Below are 18,481 nucleotides of genomic sequence, written 5' to 3' on the forward strand. Positions count from 1 at the left end.
TTCTCTTCCCCAACGCCAGTGCCCCGCCAGTAACGACGTACGTGCGAACCAAAAGCAACTGTTTAACTTTCCTTTTTTCATAATTATTCCAAGATTAGCTTTGCTGTGTTCTTAACATTTCAAGAGTGTCAAACATTCCACTGGTAGAAATACTTTACTCTATCGCTAAATTCGGCTAATTGTCAACTTCGAGTCCATGAGCGATCGGTCATTTCCGCTTCAGTCTGGAACCGCGAGACCGCTACGATCGTAGGTTCGAATCCTGCCTCGCGCATGGATGTGTGTAATGCCCTTAGGTTAGTTAGGTTTATGTAGTTCTAAGTTCTAGGAGACTGATGACCTCAGATGTTAAGTCCCATGGTGCTTAAAAGACATTTGAACCAATATCAAATGAGCATCTGGAGAGATTGGCCAGAAGATGATGGGAATGACACACGTCGAAACGTCGTAGTATCGCAACACTACCACCCAGCTGGAGACTTGAAAATTTGTCATCTGATTACAATGTATTGTTTCAGTGGAAACCACAAATATCTTCTGTTTATTACCCAGGTAACTCCGCTGAGTTTCATGATAACTTTGTGGGACACCAGTTGGAGACGAAATGGAAGTAGCTGATGATGTTTTACCTTCCGATCCAATTTTGTGACTCGTGTGGATTTTACACTAATAAACAAAGTACTTCAGGGTTCATATTAGTGCAGAAGGAGTGGCAGTGACTTAATCCTGTGTTTCGGGTCAAAGCAAGGCCAGCGAACCATCTGGTAGCTGCTTCATAACTACACACATCAAAAAAAGTTTTGCATTGCCCCGGTTCCCAGAACTTCTGAATATAGACGTCAGCTGTGGATGTTGTATCACAGACACACTCCCTTTCACTGTTCAGATATGTCACTAAACCCGCCCAAAGGTGTAAACAACCATGCATGAGCAGCGCCTATTAGACGGAGGGGGTCCGACAGTCGATCAGTTCCAGTCATTCCACCAGGAATGGCTCGTGTTGTCTGTAGTTCAGCCATGCCTAGACGGTCAATACCGCGGTTCGATCACGACCGAATTGTTATTTTGTGCCAGGAAGGGCTCTGAAGAAGGGAAGTGTCCAGGCGTCTCCGAGTGAACCAAAGCGATGTTGTTCGGACATGGAGGAGATACAGAGAGACAGGAACTGTCGATGACATGCCTAATTCAGGCCGCCCAAAGGCTAATACTGCAGTGGATGGCCGCTACCTACGTATTATAGCTCGGAGGAAACCTGACAGGAACACCACCATGTTGAACAATGCTTTTCGTGCAGCCACCGGGCGTCGTGCTACGACGCAAACTGTGCGCAATAGGCTGCATGATGAGCAACTTCACTCCCGACGTCCATGGCGAGATCCATCATTGCAACCACGACACCATGCAGTGTGGTACATATGGACCCAACAACATGCAGAATGGACCGCTCAGTAGTGGCATCACGTTCTCTTCACCGATGAGTGTCGCATATGCCTTCAACCAGACAATCGTCGGAGACGTGTTTAGAGGCAACCAGGTCAGGCTGAACGCCTTTGACACACTGTCCAGCAAGTGCAGCAAGATGGAGATTCCCTGCTGTTTTGGCGTGGCATTATGTGGGGCCGACGTATGCCACTGGTGGTGATGGAAGGCGCCGTAACGTCTGTACGATACGTGAATGCCATCCTCCGCCTGATAGTGCAATCATATCGGCAGCATATTGGCGAGAAATTCGTCTTCATGGACGACAATTCGCGCCCCCATCGTGCATATCTTATGAATGACTTCCTTCAGGATACCGTCATCGCTCGACTAGAGTGATCAGCATGTTCTTCAGACATGAACCCTATCGAACATGCTTGGGATAGATTGAAAAGGGCTCTTTATGGACGACGTGACCTACCAACCACTCTGAGGGATCTACGCCGAGTCGCCGTTGAGGAGTGGGACCAACAGTGCCTTGATGAACTTGTGGACAGTATGCCACGACGAATACAAGCATGTATCAATGCAAGAGAGCGTGCTACTGGGTATCAGAGGTACCGGTGTGTACAGGAATCTGGACCACCAACTCTGAAGATCTCGCTGTATGGTGGTACAACAGACAATGTGTGGTTTTCATGAGCAATAAAAAGGGCGGATATGACGTTTATGTTGATCTCTATCCCAATTTTCTGTACAGGTTCCGGAACTCTCGGTACCGAGGTTATGAAACACTTTTTTTTATGTGTGTATAGTGCCGAAAGAGATCGATCCAAGTTCGTCGGTTAATTTTTCCTTCACAAAAATTCCGTCGCATAACGATGTTGGCCGAGTCGATCCCCAACTCGAGCATATGTAAAAAGGTAGTGTACCCTCCTCCAGTACACAGAGGAAGGGAATAGTTTAAAAGCCTAATAGCAGTGCTCAGTATACTATTTTTCTGAGATGACTGGTTGTACTGTTTGATTTTTACATATGTTTAATTTTTAAATGCGTACATTAATCAGCTTTTATCATCTCAATATAATAGTTTCTCCCTTTCTGCCCACAGTAAGAAATTGGTTACAAGTACAAAGACAACAATGTCAAGGGTCCCTGCGAGCTGCTCTGTAAAGTAATGTATAATCGCTTACCTTGTGAGACAGGCAAATGAATGAAGTCTTTTTCAATTTTGCTCCAGGTCAGCGACCCTGGGTCTGAAATACTGACTAGCTTGCGTTTGGTTTTTCACATTAATTTTAGGAATTTGGAGTTTGATTAGTAATTTCCACCTCACTAACACAATAAAAACAGCTGAACCACAATAACGAGCAAATAATATATTTCTTAATCCAAATTCAACAGAATTTTAGCTCCTGCATTTCAACAAAGCAGTCTGATCAAGATACAGATGCCAGATCTAAACTGAACGAATGTACATCACGTGTGGAACGAATAGTGTCAAGAAGAAAGATAGCCTGAGCGTCTAGTACTCACCGCCGTACGTGGAAGAATTTGGGTAAGTCCTTCTCCGTCTTAGATTGCCCGAGCCGGCTGAATAACCAACACACACAGTGTAGCGTCCGGGACGGTCGGCGCGGAGGTGGCGGCGCGAGCCGTGGCGGACTAACAGCATCGCGACTCGCCATCGAACGCTATTAGCCTCCGAATGAACGAAAGCGCTTGTACCCGCTAACTGCGGACGCTTAATAGCCAGCTGTCGCGAGATGGAGTGCCGACTGGCAGCGATAAATCTGCCTAACTGCGGCGATCAGTCGGCCGCTAATGTCCGACGTGTCGCCCGCGCCCGCGCTGGCCCTCTAATTACTCCTAGCGCCGGGCTCGCCGCCCTTGTTCTAGCCGGGCGGCTACAAAATACACATAAGCCGTCTCCGCACGTGGCCGAGGAGGCTGCGCCGAGTCACCTGCCACCGCTGCACGCATCCCGCAGTGGCTTTCCCGGATATCAGAGACTGCCCACTAGGATGCCCTCCCTCAGTCTCAAAAAGAAAATTACACGGATGATTTAGCGACGATCTAATAGTGGTATACAATGCATTTCCCGTTGCAGTCAGTAGAGTTATCAGTCTTGAATTGTAGCGGCCGCTCGCGCCTCTGATGGGCCACTACTGTCGCTTCGTTATTGACCGTTCGCTCGGCCAATACAAACACGTGTATCCACTGACACTGTTGATGTCTGTGTGTCGCACGACCCTTTGATAGTGTTTATTCGTGTCACTATATTTTTGGCACATACAGTGTCTCCAGAATAATCCATTGTAATTAAAAAATAAAAAAAGTTGCGTGGTACGACGGCCTGGTGAAAATATTTCAACTGGGCGCCACTTGGGCGACTTGCGTGTCCTTAAAATCAACGGCAACGGGTTTTCCTTTGAAGATCACCCATCCAAATAACAGTTGGGCCCAGCGTTGCTTAATTTCGGTTATCGGGCAGGAACCGGTGTCACCAACGTGGCAAGAACGTTGTCTACATCTAGTGTAATGATGAGAAAACAAACAAAGCCAATAAAACATACAAAATTTTGCGAGCCTTGTAAGGCAACTCTGCTGTACTCTTTGCTTCTCCAGTCATCAAAACGTCATGGTTCTATATGATCTGAAGAATGAAACACGAAGACGAAGGCCACAAGGCACAAACACACACACACACACACACACACACACACACACACACACACATACACAGAGAGAGAGAGAGAGAGAGACAGAGTGGGGGGGGGGAGATGAGGGAACACAAATAGGTGGATAGCAAGAGAGGAGATAGGGAAAGCGAGGGGTGAGACAGGGAGCGATAGACATATAACGACTGAGATGCTGAGAGGGTGAAGTTAGTGAGAGAATAGGGGAAGACTGGGGAGAGGGGGGGGGGATAAAAACAGAGGGAAAAGGCGAAGAGAATTTATCAACAAAAAATATCGCACAAATTCTCCCTTCAATCACGAAATGAATTGCTAGTAAGCAATACACAGCAGTGGTGCCAACGGCCTTGCCGCAGTGGTAGCACCGGTTCCCGTCAGATCACCGAAGTTAAGCGCTGTCGGGCTCGTCTAGCACTTGGATGGGTGACCATCCGGTCTGCCGAGCGCTGTTGGCAAGCGGGGTGCACTCAGCCCTTGTGAGGCTAACTGAGGAGCTACTTGATTGAGAAGTAGCGGCTCCGGTCTCGGTAACTGACATACGGCCTGGAGAGCAGTGTGCTGACCGCATGCCCCTCCATATCCGCATCCAGGGATGCCTATGGGCTGAGAATGACACGGTGGCCGGTCGGTACCGTTGGGCCTTATGGCCTGTTCGGGAGGGGTTTAGTTTAATATACAGCAGTGACATAGTGGCTGACTGGAAAATAAAAACTGCAACGTGTTAGACTAGAATTTTAAACGCGTGGTGTAAGGATGTTTTCTATGACTTAATGTGAGAAAGTTGAATCGCAGTTACGAGTCGAAATTAAACAGTAGGTCCCATGTAAGCGGCTGTGTAAGTCAGTACAAAGGTCGGATGAAGATAAGGGCCTACAATCTCCAACACGACACTGCAGAATAACGTGTTCAAATCAAATTTCGTATACCTTCAGAGGCCTAATAACGGCCTGTCGAATCAATGTCACGTAGATTCGCTGCTGTATTGTGTCCCAAAGCTAGCCCGAAACTCTGTTAAGCAGGTGGTCTTCATATTTTGTCTTGTTAGTGTAGTAAGATATGGAAACGTACTGGTTAGCGTTAATTAAGCACATATCTAGGATTTTTCCTTACAGAATACATTTAGCATTATTTCGTAACAGTCACGATTTCGTGACATCAAATGAAAAAGAGAACTACTACAAAACGTACTCCTTTTTGGCAGCAACACTTCCTCATCAATGGATATAGAGGTGAAGGCCAACTTTCTACAAACACTGAAAGACGGTGCAGACACATCAATGCGGACACTGCCTATTTTCGACGTCAACGTGCAATAGCCACTCACAAACGTCAGGCGGCAACACTAGCAATGCAGGGTATATATATAACGTGTCGGGAGGGGGTTGGGGGAGGGGAGGATGCGGGAAACAGTGTATTCGCTGTCATAATGCGGGAACGGGTAGATTTATCTGACGTCCAAAGGACATTATCACTGGTTTTCTTGCCAAGAGTGGGTGCATCTCCGAAACGGGTAGATTTATAAACTATTTGCGGGCCGCCGAGGTTAAAGAATATCGTGCATTGCAAAATGGCGCTATCCAAAATCGGCACATAGGCAAGTGTGGTGCACCACGAGGCATAGATGACGGGGGAGAACGACGGCTGCGGAAATTGTCCAGGGGAATAGGTGTGAAATTGTTGAGCAGTTAACCACCCACATGAACCAAGGGGCGACCAGCACTGTCTCCTCAGCGACCATTCAGCGATCGTTGCTAAGCTTGGGCCTCCGCAACAGGCGCTTGGTTCATGCACCCGTGCTGACTGCTGTTCGACGTCGACGAAGGTTGGAATTTTCACGCCGATACCGCAACTTGACGTCCACTGGCTGACGACATGTGGCCTTTTCAAATTAATCACGCTTTATGATCCATCGCACAGATAACTGTTGGCATGTACGGCGTGAAACATCTGAAAGCAAACACCCAGTAACAGTCGTCTGAAGGATCCAGTCCGGGAGAGAGAGCTTTATTGTTCTGGAAGACACAGTGGATCCACACAAGTATGCATCTATCCTTGAGGACAATGTCTAACGCCAACTTGCAGTTTGTTTTTCCTCTGCCCGATGGCATCTACCAGCAGGACAATGCAATGTGTCACACGATTCGCAGTGTGCGTTCGTCGTTCGAAGAGCATCATGATGAGTTTACAGTATTCATCCCATCACGAAACTCCCCGGATTTAAACGCAATCGAGAATCTGAGTGATCACCTCGATGTAGTTGTTCTCGCCTTGGATGCTCAATAGAGGAACGTAGTGCAGCTGGATACGACACTGGAGTCGGGATGGCCCCACATCCCTGTCGGTATCTTCCAGAACCTCAATCACGTTGTTCCTTCACATCTCGTAGCGGTTCGCGCAGCGGATGAGGTTATTCAGGCTATGGACAGGTGGTCACATTACTGTGACTGGACGGTGTAAAACATAGCCACCTGGTGGCGATAAATGCCCGCACAAGTGCTCAAAGCCATCACAGTCGTTCTAAACGTTTTCTTTAGCTACACCATCTCGGTCTCGATATTACATTCTGCCCTCTAGGCAGCTATCTGACTGTATTATTCCAATTTTATGGGGTAATTACCTTCAGAATATCTGCCAATTTTTTGCTTCACTCTGTTCTGCTGGGCAGAAGGAGAAATGGTTCAAATGGCTCTGAGCACTATGGGACTTAACATCTGAGGTCATCAGTCGCTTAGAACTTAGAACTACTTAAACCTAGCTAACCTAAGGACATCATACACATCCATGCCCCAGGCAGGATTCGAACCTGCGACCGTAGCGGTCGCGCGGTTCCAGACTGTAGCGCCTAGAACCGCTCGGCCACCCCTGCCGGCCGCAGGAGGAGACTATTGTTCACAGGTTCTCTTGTATCCACTGTTTAATCTAGTGTGTACTTGTGCACAGCGTTAAAGTTTTCTCTTACGTTTAAAAATTGATTAAGGTATTGTTGCCCAATCGCTGATTGTCCGTTCGTTTCATGAAGCTACAACAGTTATCATTTGCAACAACCACATATAATCTCTCAGCAGCTACAATGTAGCTCACTGCTTCTTTGTTTTGTACACCACTATTTAGTAAATACTGTTAGGGAAGGTGGGGTGTTCCTCGAGTAAATCTACAAGACGTTGGCAGAACTATAATTTACAAGTCGGACGTGGTGCAAGCGAGTGTAAAACAATATCTGTGAATGTATTTCGGGTTGCCGACAACGACGAAATCAAAATTCCTGGAATACTGTGGAATGCCATCATTCCCCTCCACGACAGTACTCCGAAACATGGATAGGATGCACTTTAAGTATTTGGTTGGGAGTCATTATTCGATTTACTGTTCAGTCCAGATAATTAGGCGTGTGACATTGATATTTACCGTTTGCAACGAATTTGTTGTGTACTACTACGACCTCTCGTCTTTCGACTACTTAAAGACTTAAGCAGGAAGAATGCCGTCAGTTTTATCTAATAGTGAGGTAACGAATATTTGAAATATCAAATCACCAAAGACCATTATTTCGGGAGAGCTGCCTCCATTTTACTGTTTCGGTATGATAACCATGTGTGAAGGGCTTGGGCCGGTTGCTCGGTGTTTTTCTTCGAAAATAAAAAAAGTTGAGAACGTCCATGATGAACTTGTCCCTTAGGGTCGCAGTTGTAACGGGCGAAAATGTTTCGTGGACTTAAATTCCACTTGTTCCTACCACGCGAGAAAAGATAACGTGCTCTGCTATAATGTGCTGTTTATACCACGAAGCATTAATAATTTTCTTTTTTGTTCTGCTCCTCTAAGAGAGAGAATGTACGAACTGTAAGTTGCTTTAATGCATATTTTACGTCTCGCCGATTGCCGTTTCTTTTGATATACGGCGGACAGAAACCTTTATGGCGGTCTTGAAATACGAGGTATTATCTGATGTTATTTCTCAGTTTAATACTTCGTACACTCGTGCAAAAGTTAATTGTGAGTTCCGAGCTTAAAGCAGTCGGGTCCGCTAGCAGGCAAAATATGACGACGCGCCGGTTTTTGCACAATGCTTCGAAACAATAGTGCCGATCTACGAGCCCGGCCCAAATGCGAAATCGATGTATTCCAGGAGCAGAATAACGACACGGAGCTGTCTTGGCAAGTGGCTGCCCAGCAAGAGGGCGTTATACGGATGACATGCCGCGGTGAGAATTACTTCGTAAATTGTTTCTCAAGCTTGTGGTTTGCTTGGCGGTCACGGAAAATGTTACCTGAGCTGAGTCACCGCAGAATGGCCGTAGTCGTACAAAAGCGACTCGTAAAGTTTTCAGTGGTTCTCTTTTAGCAGAGTCCCTCTGTCTTTTACATAGAGTGTATCTTTCTCTTTCTTTTAACTTAATTTAAGTGGTTTGTCCTTTGTACGCATTCTGTCTCTCTGTCTCCCTCCCTATCCCTTCCTCTCTGAAGAAAGTAACTGATTGGTACGTACATGGACATATATTTGGTTCTCTACATTTTCCGGTGACAAACATAATGTGCCAAAAATTACTTTTTATTTAGGTCTATGTGAGCTATAGTTAATCTTACTACATCTTCACGATCCCTAGTGAAAATAGTCTTTGTGAAGTTAAAACTGTATGACAGACCAAGAATCGCCGAAGTTGTAACTTGTCATAAATGGTAAACATTTCATGAACTACATCTTGGATAAATTAGTTTAAGCCTTCAAGTATTTAAACAGACACATTACATTCGGAAATTCGTCAGAGAAAGGTGACTGTTTTGGGTATAAACTCCACTTCCTTCGCTCTTTTCCAAAGATTTTCGGTCTAGATTTTCCATCCCCACACTTAGATTTGTAATTTGGTTCCAACCTATGTCTTTCGACCTTTATGTCCATATGCACACATCAAATAAGGGTTTTGAACATCTCTTTCACAATTTACTGTGAAAATTTCTCGAATTCCAAAGCAACTGTTATGAAAAACGAGACAAAGCTATCCATCTGTTTTATGAATAGTTTACGCCGTAGGTAATTTCCTGTATTTTGTGGTGTCTTTCGGATATTTTTAATGAAATCTGGGGTAATTATTTGTACACAACAAGGCATTTACTGCATTTAAATGGGCGAACATTTGACAAGGAAGGTTGTATAATGTGGAGGACACGTACCATGCATATGGTATGATGGTTGTTTGAAGCGACTGGATTAAGGAAGCTCAGGACCTGATGTGGTCAAGGTAAGTTTTTTGCGGCAGCTCCTGGACCTCAGAATCTGCAATCGCTGGATAATACTGTAGATGTTGTACAGCTAAAAACATTTGTGGTAATTCTCGGCAAATTTAGTTCTCCCGACACAGACAACAAGAAAGAAACGTAACAGCTCGTTAAAAAAAATGAAAAGCTGACTAAAACTGTTCCACGTCAGCGCTACCTTATCAACTTGCAGATACTTGGTTTTCTTCAGTCCACCTTTTAGCTTTACCTAGGCTTTTGTGGTTTCATTAATGAGACACATGCACCAGTAATAGACTTGGAAGCAGTCATTGTAAATACGCTAAACAGTCTCAGAGTTCTCCAATTAAAGTGACATATTCCATTCGTACTGCAACGACTCAGTGACTGGCTGACACACTAAATGTTTGGAAAGAAGCAAGGCACAGCGCTAAAACATCATTGCAGCTTCGTTTTTCAGACTTAAATATGCACAACAGCTACTGTACAGTGGTCCTAATATAATCCCGTATTGATTGCAAGAACATGTCCGACGAAAGTTAGGGATTCAGTTTGAGTCCCAGTTCTTTACATAGTTTAATGCTACCAGGAAGGTTTCAGAACAGGATAAGCACTTCTACAGAGTGTAAGATTCATTCTACAACCACTTTCTAGGTATTACTTTGTCTCAAAACGCGACGAACCCAATGATGGTGTCTAATATGGTGTAATTTTTTGGAGGAACTTTTTGGAAACGTCTCAAGCACTTAGAGATTGTTACCAACTCCAATTTTCGTTTAAAGAACTAAATGTCACAATAAGTGAGACAAATTTTTGAATCCCCGGCAATTATCTGTATTATATGAAGTAAGTAAAAAGTGCTGTCAAAGTAGCCGTTACGTATGTGATCAAATTCGCATGATGACGTATTGTAGAACACGAGAGAGGTCTTACTATTTGATTTATGGGTGTAAGGCCGTCGTCCAAGGGAGAGAATTATTGACTACGGGCTTATGCCCATAAATCAGTTATCAGCAATATCGCAAATACCGGCGGTGAAAGCCTCAATTTTATGATGAGAGAGGTCTATCAATTATGAAAAATATCATCGGACCGTTCTATGAAATTACAGTTAAGAACTACACCGATGAATTGTAGGAAGTCAACAATCACAGGCTCTTGCGCAAAATGTATAAAAGATATTCGAAACTCTGTTACGAGTATATAAATGTCACAGTCATCTAAAGTCCAACATAGTGACAAGATAGACGACACTCTCCAATATTTTCGTTACCGACAACAGATGAGAATGGCGCCATATTGCTGGAGTAATTAGAATTCTTTCAACATCAATATCTACATCTAAAAACCACAAATAACCTTACAGACCATAGCTTAAGGTTCTTGTAGTACCACTATCATTTCTTCCAATTCCTGCTTCGTGAATTTTACGTGAGCACAACCAATGCCGGTGAGCCTCCTTACTAGTTCTGATTTATAAGTTTTTCCCATTTCGATAAAGGTACACAGAAAGAAGCAGTTGACGGTCTGACTCTTCTTGGGACGTACATTCTCGGAATTTCAACTGTAAATTTCTCCATGATGCACGACGCCTCACCTGTAGCGGCTGCTAATAGAATTTGATGAGCATTTCCGTAACGCTCTCGCGCTTACTAAACGAACTGCTAACGATAATCCCGCTCTTTTTTTTATCATCTCTACCTTTTCATTGTAATTACTTGGCAAGTGTCCGAAACAGACAAGCGATGTTCGGTCGAACGTGTGTTTTGTAAGCTGTTTCTTTCTTGAATTAATTGGTTTTCTTTAGCAGTCTTCTGATTTCCCTAGAACTAGTTTTATGTGGCCATTCTGCTTTAGTTCGCTCCGGATGGTTGCTCTTAGGTAGTTTATGGCTGTCACTGTTTCCAAAGATTTTTTGCCAATTTCATTTTCTTACACCGTAGGTTAGCTGCCAGCATCTGCACCAGTCGTTGATTTCGTTGCAGCTTTAGACGGTTGCAAGGTCGTCATCCGCGAACAGCCTTAGGAAGCTTCCGACTTTATCCCCTAGATCATTTATATACAGCGTGTAAGAAAACTTTCAGGGAACATTTCTTCACACGTAGAGGAAAAAAATATGTTATATGGACATGGACCCGGAAACACTTTATTTCCGTGGTTCAAATGGCTCTGAGCACTATGGGACTTAACTTCTGAGGTCATCAGTCCCCTAGAACTTGGAACTACTTAAACCTAACTAACCTAAGGACATCACACACATTCATGCCCGAGGCAGGATTCGAATCTGCAACCGTAGCGGTCGCGCGGTTCCGGACTGTAGCGCCTAGAACCGCTCGGCCACCCCGGCCGGCACTTTATTTCCATGTTAGAGCTCAGTTTCTACGACTCTTCAATACATTAAGCATGGGTAACACGCTCGAAACGAACATATCAGCACAGTATGAAACAGTTTTCTAAATGAAAAGCTCAAAATGCCCTCTGTTACCAATGATACACGAAGCCGCCGTCGCATTGAATTCCTGATATGCTGATGTATCCCTGAATAATTTCGTACTGCCTCACAGGCTTCCACAATACGGACACAAGGGCTCTGTATATCACGTAGCGAGGTTCCGTACACAAGAGCTTTCAAATTTCACCACAAATAAAAGTCTAGTGCGTTTGGTTCTGGAGAGCGTAGAGGTCAAGGAACTGGTCTACTTCTGCCTATCCATCTGTCACGAAATGTGTTATTTAACATTATCAATGAAATGAGGAGCTCCATCTTGTAGGAAGTACGTGTCTTGTCACACTTGTAAAGGCACATGTTTCAGCAGAACCGGTAGATTATTCTCTAAGAAACCATGGTACGTTTCTCCTTTGAGCCTGGAGGAAGAACATAAGGCTCTAACAAACAGTCACCAACAATGTAGGCCCAATCGCTGACAGAAAATCTTTGTTGATGACGTGAGTGCCGAATTTCGCGGGGATTCTCGACAACCCATAATAAGTAATAGGAGTGGACCCAAAATTGAACACTGTGTGACTCCCTCCATAATTCTCCCTAAATTTTTTTCTTTTTCCAGCACTGACTGAATTATTCGGCACAATTATTTGGATTCTGTTTATTAAGTATGTCTCAAACAAATTGTGATTCCCGTGACTAATGTGATTATAAAGAGATTTAGAAAATGAGATGCAACACGGAAAGAAAGTGTTTCCCGACCCATGTCCATCAACATCGTTTTATTCTTCTATGGCTGAGGACTGTTTGCTGAAAGTTTTGCATACATTTTTGTTACAGTAGCAGCTCTATAAAGTTTTATTCGGATACTTCCGAAATTAATGTTACACCTGGTTACTTCGTCCCGCTAGGAACAACGTGTTGAGTCTTGCCTGCTAGGACGTCCTGAGTCCGTTAACAAATCACTTCTGACACTCGGTGAACTTTTATTTTGTCCACTAAACGACAATGCGGAGTTGTTTTGGAGCCTTACGGAAGTTATAGCACACGGCATCAAACTGGGAGCAGTTATCTAGGGCACTATTGATCTCAATAACGAACAGAGCGGGCTGAAGTTTACAAAATCACTGTGAAATTCATGCTGATTCCTAAAGACAATATTTTCATTCAGTAAAAAGGTGATAACAGACGAGGATGCAACGTGTTTGTTAATTGTGTAACAGGTTAGTTGGTTGGTTGATTTGGGGGAGGGGGCCAGACGGCGAGCTCACCGGCCCCAGCGGTTTAGGGAAAAATGGGAATGGAAATCATTCGTGCCCTTTCAAAGGAACCATCCCGGCATTTGCCTGGAGCGATTTAGGGAAATCACGGAAAACCTAAATCAAGAGGGCCGGACGCAGGTTTCAACCGTTGTCCCCACGAATGCGAGTCCAGTGTGCTAACGACTGCGCCACCTCGCTCGGTCGTGCAGCAGGCTGAACCTAGAGACATAGCCTTCAAATACGTCCATTCTTGAAATCAGCAATAATCAGCACCTTTTTCCAATCGATTGGTACCTTTAGTGACTACAGTGACTGCTGCTGAAAGGGGAGCAAGTTATTTAGCATTATCTGTAGCGAATCGTACGTGTATATCAGATGTGAAAGAAGCAAAATTTGGTTTCCAATATATTGAACGATTCTCGCGTTGCTTTCTTTACGCTCAGTTTGGCTTCGTTCACCTTTTGTCTCTCAAATGCCTTTTGACTTAGCTTAAATCTGTGATGAGGCTTCCTTTGTTTTCATAGCATTTTGGTGATATGGCAGGTCTTTCTCACCACTCACAACCTTGCGTGGCACATACATGTCTAAGGCGTATTGCACAATGCTTTTGAATTTTATCCATTTATGCATCCCTATTTCCTATGGAGTAAGTGCGTGATTGGATGACCTTGAAAAGTAGTTGAAACCAGGTAGGTGAAAGTATGATAACCCCCTTTTCGTACTCATATAAGCGACACGTCGGTCCCTATGTGTGTTTTAAATTCAGATTGTCCTGTTTGAATACTATGATTAGGTTTGCAGTATTCCTCACCAGCTCCTTTGGGATTCTGGAATATGTTTGACTCGGATAAAATATATCAACAGCGATATGGTGACCGAAACAGAAATATCGCCTAATTTGATCTTTGTTTTCCACAGCAACATCGTCAAATATGAACACTGTGTTTGGCTTTAAATTTTCCGGCGGAGGGATATCACTGCTCTCACTGAATGTTGTGTATGTCACACCATATACACCCTGCAGAATTTCCTGTAATAGTTAGTATTTGGGCTGAAACGGTGTTTTTGAAAATACACATACATATTGAAAGCGGACTCCATCTAAATGTGTTAGCAGCGAAATGAGAACATTTGTCTTGCTGCAATTGGGTGAACCTACAATTATTACACGTATGTTGTCGGGAAGGAATACGCCATTCTTTCTTCTTGCTCACCGTCACAGCTCCAGTCGCTTACAACAAAGTCTTGATGCTTCACCCACTCTGCCATGATACCTACAACGTCAGGTACTAGCGTGTAATGGGTCTTTATATAAAATAGTGAACACTGTGCCCTGTCCATGATACCGACTATTTCAGGTACTGGCGTGCAATGGACTTTTATGGAGAATTTAGTTAAATAACACAATTTTCTGCTGTTGTCAGTTTCCAGTGAAAATACTGTTGCAATAGCTTTAATACTAGCATTACAATAAGGGGTAAGAAATAAGAAACACGTACATGGTTATATACTTTTTTATTCAGTAATCATGCACAGGATGCACTACATCAACTGGTTCTTTCTTTATCTTAACGCCAGTACAGAATATAGAAAATAAAGCCTTCTTGTAAGCACAGAATTCAGCATGTATTTCTCTCAAATTATTGGCAGTACAGTACTGACCCATTGTTCGACGTCGTCTACATGCACACTGTTCATATTTAGATACTCTGCGATGTCTCTATATATAGCTTTAACACAAGGCAGCCATCTGTTCGATCTCTCCAGCACAATGGATAGTACCATCTGTAGATCGAAAAAGTTTTTAACGGTGGATGTGTCACCTGATTTCACGCGGAGTGCAGTGTCGTTGTACACTGTTGTAATGGATATAGTTAGAGCAGCACAGTAAATGTCCAGAGAAGGACGCCTTGGGCGATACTCGGCGGTCGATTCCTGCATGATATACGCTTTTGCACGACAGAGTTCATCCCATTTCACCTCCATAAACAGCACTTTAATACTTTTAGCTGCATTCTCGATCTTTATCACAATACACCACTCCCTTTCTGTGGTTGCTTCTATACCAATAAGTAAACGTTTCGTACCACTAGCAGTTAAATTATACACAGAAGAGAAGAGTAGTGGCGCACAAGGCTTAACTGGTATCTTCTCATCCACTACATCCTCACTCTGTCCATGCAGTGTCACTGGAATATACTGTAATTGCGCTTATGATGGAGTCCAGTACCGAACTGCGTAATGCTGATTAGGACCCCCGGTTCACTTCAGCGAGTCAGAGGCTGGCTATGTGTTTTCCGCCGACAATAACAGCGTACTGTACTGCTCAATCAAACTGACCAGGTGCGTGACGGGATCGCAGGTTGCTGCCACATCTGTGACAGAGCCCGACAGGCTGTAGGACGTGGCATTCGCTGATGAGCAAAGAAGAAAAACCGTTACAAGCGATGATAGAAGCACAAAGACCCTCTCACGGCAGTAAACACATACATTCAGCAGGTGGTACTTACCATTCCGCGGCTTCTTCGTATTCTGTTGCTGCTGTGGCTGGACGGCGCTGGACGATCTCGACTGGCGCTTCATTCAGCGCCCAGAACTGCAACTAATTCTGCAGAGCTGCTGGTCCCGCCTTATATCCCCATTGTAATCGGATTCTGCGTTCCTTTTGACTACTACCAATTTCAAGCGCCTCTTGTGGTATAATTTTGTTATGGGGGATGCACTTGGGCTTTCCATCCAGTAGAATCAGGGTTCAAGTCGCGGAAACGGCACCGCCATTTTTAATTTCCCGTCAATGCCCGAGGAGGGCGGGGCGGGGGGGGGGGGGACATCAGCGCAGCCCTGGTACATAGAAATTCGTAACTAAATTCTAAATTCCTGCCAAAATTCGAAATTTCCTACCAAAATTTGAAATTCCCGTCAGTAAGTTAGATTGGGGGAGGGTGAGGGTGGGCAGTGGGGGAGGGGGCGTATGGGCCCAAATGCAGGCTGAGAAAAACGCGTGACATCATCTGGGGTTGGGGATGGTCAGCGATGGGGTTGGTCATGGTCAAGAGCTGGGGTGGGCGACGGTGGGGGTGATTAATTGATCAATTTAAGTTATTTTCTTATCAATTTTGTACCAAAATTGCGCTCGTAACCCCAACGCCCTACTACTGAAGACTACATTCTCCTTCTCATTCTGTCTAGTGGAAAGACCCATATATTACACAGTTTCGAGGAGTGATTTGGAACTTGCGAAATGGAGGAGTCGGCTGGCAGCCCTCGTGACGTTGAGGTGGCCATTCATCGGATTCGGGATCTTTCCTGAATGTAGTTAGCTACATAACTTTTAATCAATGAATTTAGAACTGTGAAAAGTTTATCCCAATGTCGTGGGCAAAATGAGGTTGGTGACACTTACTTTGATTTTCATAGTGTAGCAGAGCGGAGAGTTAATCTGGGACCCCAAAAAGCGTTTCTGATTCAATTTGTAGAGTAGTTCTAGGATTGGACAAAAATATGGATACAAGGCGAGAAACTCACGCTTTGACGTAAATCCAGATGCTGGCTATGCCTGCTCATTGGGCTGATGTGTTTGACCACGAAAGGCACCTCTGCAATATCCTCAACATGTTGCCTGTATCAGTCGTGGTCAGAAATGTGTTCTGTTTAGTTGTGAGTGCATTGTGTCGGAGCTACGTGAATTTGAACGTGGTCAAATTGTTGGTGCTCCTGTGGTGGGTGCTTGCGTAACTGTCGTAGCCAAAGTGTTTAGTGTTTCAAGAGGCACGGTATCGAAGATCTATACCGCGCGCAGGGAAAGCGGAAAAACATCAAACAATGTCAAAACGCAGACGAAATTCTGTGTTGCAGTATCTTGATAGACGGTCATTGAAGAGGATTATGCCGATTTGGTTTCTGCTATATGGGTACATATTCGAAGTGCTGTTGCTCGCCTTACACAATACAGAAACAGCCCGCATGCAGTACCCTTTCCAAGGATGTTTACCAGAATTTTAATAGATTTAATAAGGCTGCTATAGTTCCTAAGAAACATTCTTCTTCTGAGAGTGCAGATAAACAAATGCGTGCGAGAATGAAGAGTTTTTTCAGCTGGTAGAACGTATTCCTGCAATATGCACATGCATTTCTTCATCAGTAACTGTGTTGTACATTACAAAATCATTTCAAAAGCTGCACCACGATGGTTTAGGTTATTACCATTTTCCTTGTCAATAAACATGTCATGTAACACTTTTATAAAGAACATACAGCAAAAGGAATTTAACTTTGTCACAGTGAAAAAAGTAGTTGGTAGTTCACACTACGCTGTTCGGTGTTATCGATCTGATACATCATTATTTATTTCTGTAAATGCTGTGCTGCTCAGTCACTGTACCACTGTACCAACCACGGTATGTACGATCAGAGGGGTAAAATAACCACACGTGAACTAGATGAGAAAGTCCGTAACTATGGCAAGGAAACGGTAGGATAATTTGTTACCAAGGTCTGTGCATCTTACTCCGTTAGATTTTGAATTTGCTTTATGTGAATAGTGTGTGTGTGTGTGTGTGTGTGTGTGTGTGTGTGTGTGTGTATGTAAGCATGTGTGTGTGTGTGTGTGTGTGTGTGTGTGTGTGTGTGTGCATGTAAGCGTGTGTGTGTGTGTGTGCGTGTGTGTGCGTGTGCGTGCGTTCGCGCGCGTGCGCGTTGTGTGTGTGTGTGTGTGTGTGTGTGTGTGTGTGTGTGTGTGTGTGTGTGGTGGGAATAAAGTTTAGACCTCTATTTCCGGCAGATATCGCAGTCGTTAAGGGCCAGGTACTGTCTCACATTACCTAGCATGCTTTGAGTGTGGAACTGGATAAGAACTCAGAGAGGGGCAGGTTTCTTTAAAGATTCGTGTTAAGAGTGACTTCTGCACATATTCTTAATTTCTACAGTATTTACTTATTCTCCTAAGACAGCGATGAAAATAAAATTAGAACTAAAAGGCGACAAGAAGTGTATTAACTTTAGCGGGAACTGAAAAGCCAGGCAATGATCATATCTCACAAGGAGAGGACGCCTACTCGTCATCGCCGAATTCGTCCAAATTCATGGTACATGTAGGGCGTGGTGAGACAAGAAAGTGCTCCAAGTGGAAACTCGAGATGGCCAAACGTTTAGGAAATAACAGAAATTCTGATACGGATCTATCACCACGTGCACCTTATCAATTGTCCCTGTGACATTCTGTTTATAAAGCGGTGTTTGGCTCTGGTAAGACATCGGATTTCGCATTGAAAGGGTCGTAGGTTCCACTCCAGCAGGTGGCAAATATTTTTGTGAGCCTTGGCAATGCGTACACTACTGACATCACAAATAACCGCAACATCATATAGGTTATTTTATTAATTTATATAAGTACAAGAAGTATAGGCATATGATGAAATGCGGGACTG

The 18,481-nt window shown here is 44.1% G+C and overlaps 1 protein-coding gene and 1 pseudogene across 2 annotated transcripts in view; one reads left to right on the top strand and one right to left on the bottom strand.

Annotated features, from left to right (window-relative positions):
- The window catches only part of LOC126183507 (protein Wnt-16-like), an 836,736-nt gene that overhangs the window by 654,435 nt on the left and 163,820 nt on the right, over positions 1-18,481 (bottom strand). The window lies entirely within an intron of this gene.
- On the top strand, positions 4,456-4,573 carry LOC126185496 (5S ribosomal RNA; annotated as a pseudogene).

This window comes from Schistocerca cancellata, chromosome 4, assembly GCF_023864275.1.
Source record: "Schistocerca cancellata isolate TAMUIC-IGC-003103 chromosome 4, iqSchCanc2.1, whole genome shotgun sequence".
NCBI lineage: Eukaryota > Metazoa > Arthropoda > Insecta > Orthoptera > Acrididae > Schistocerca > Schistocerca cancellata.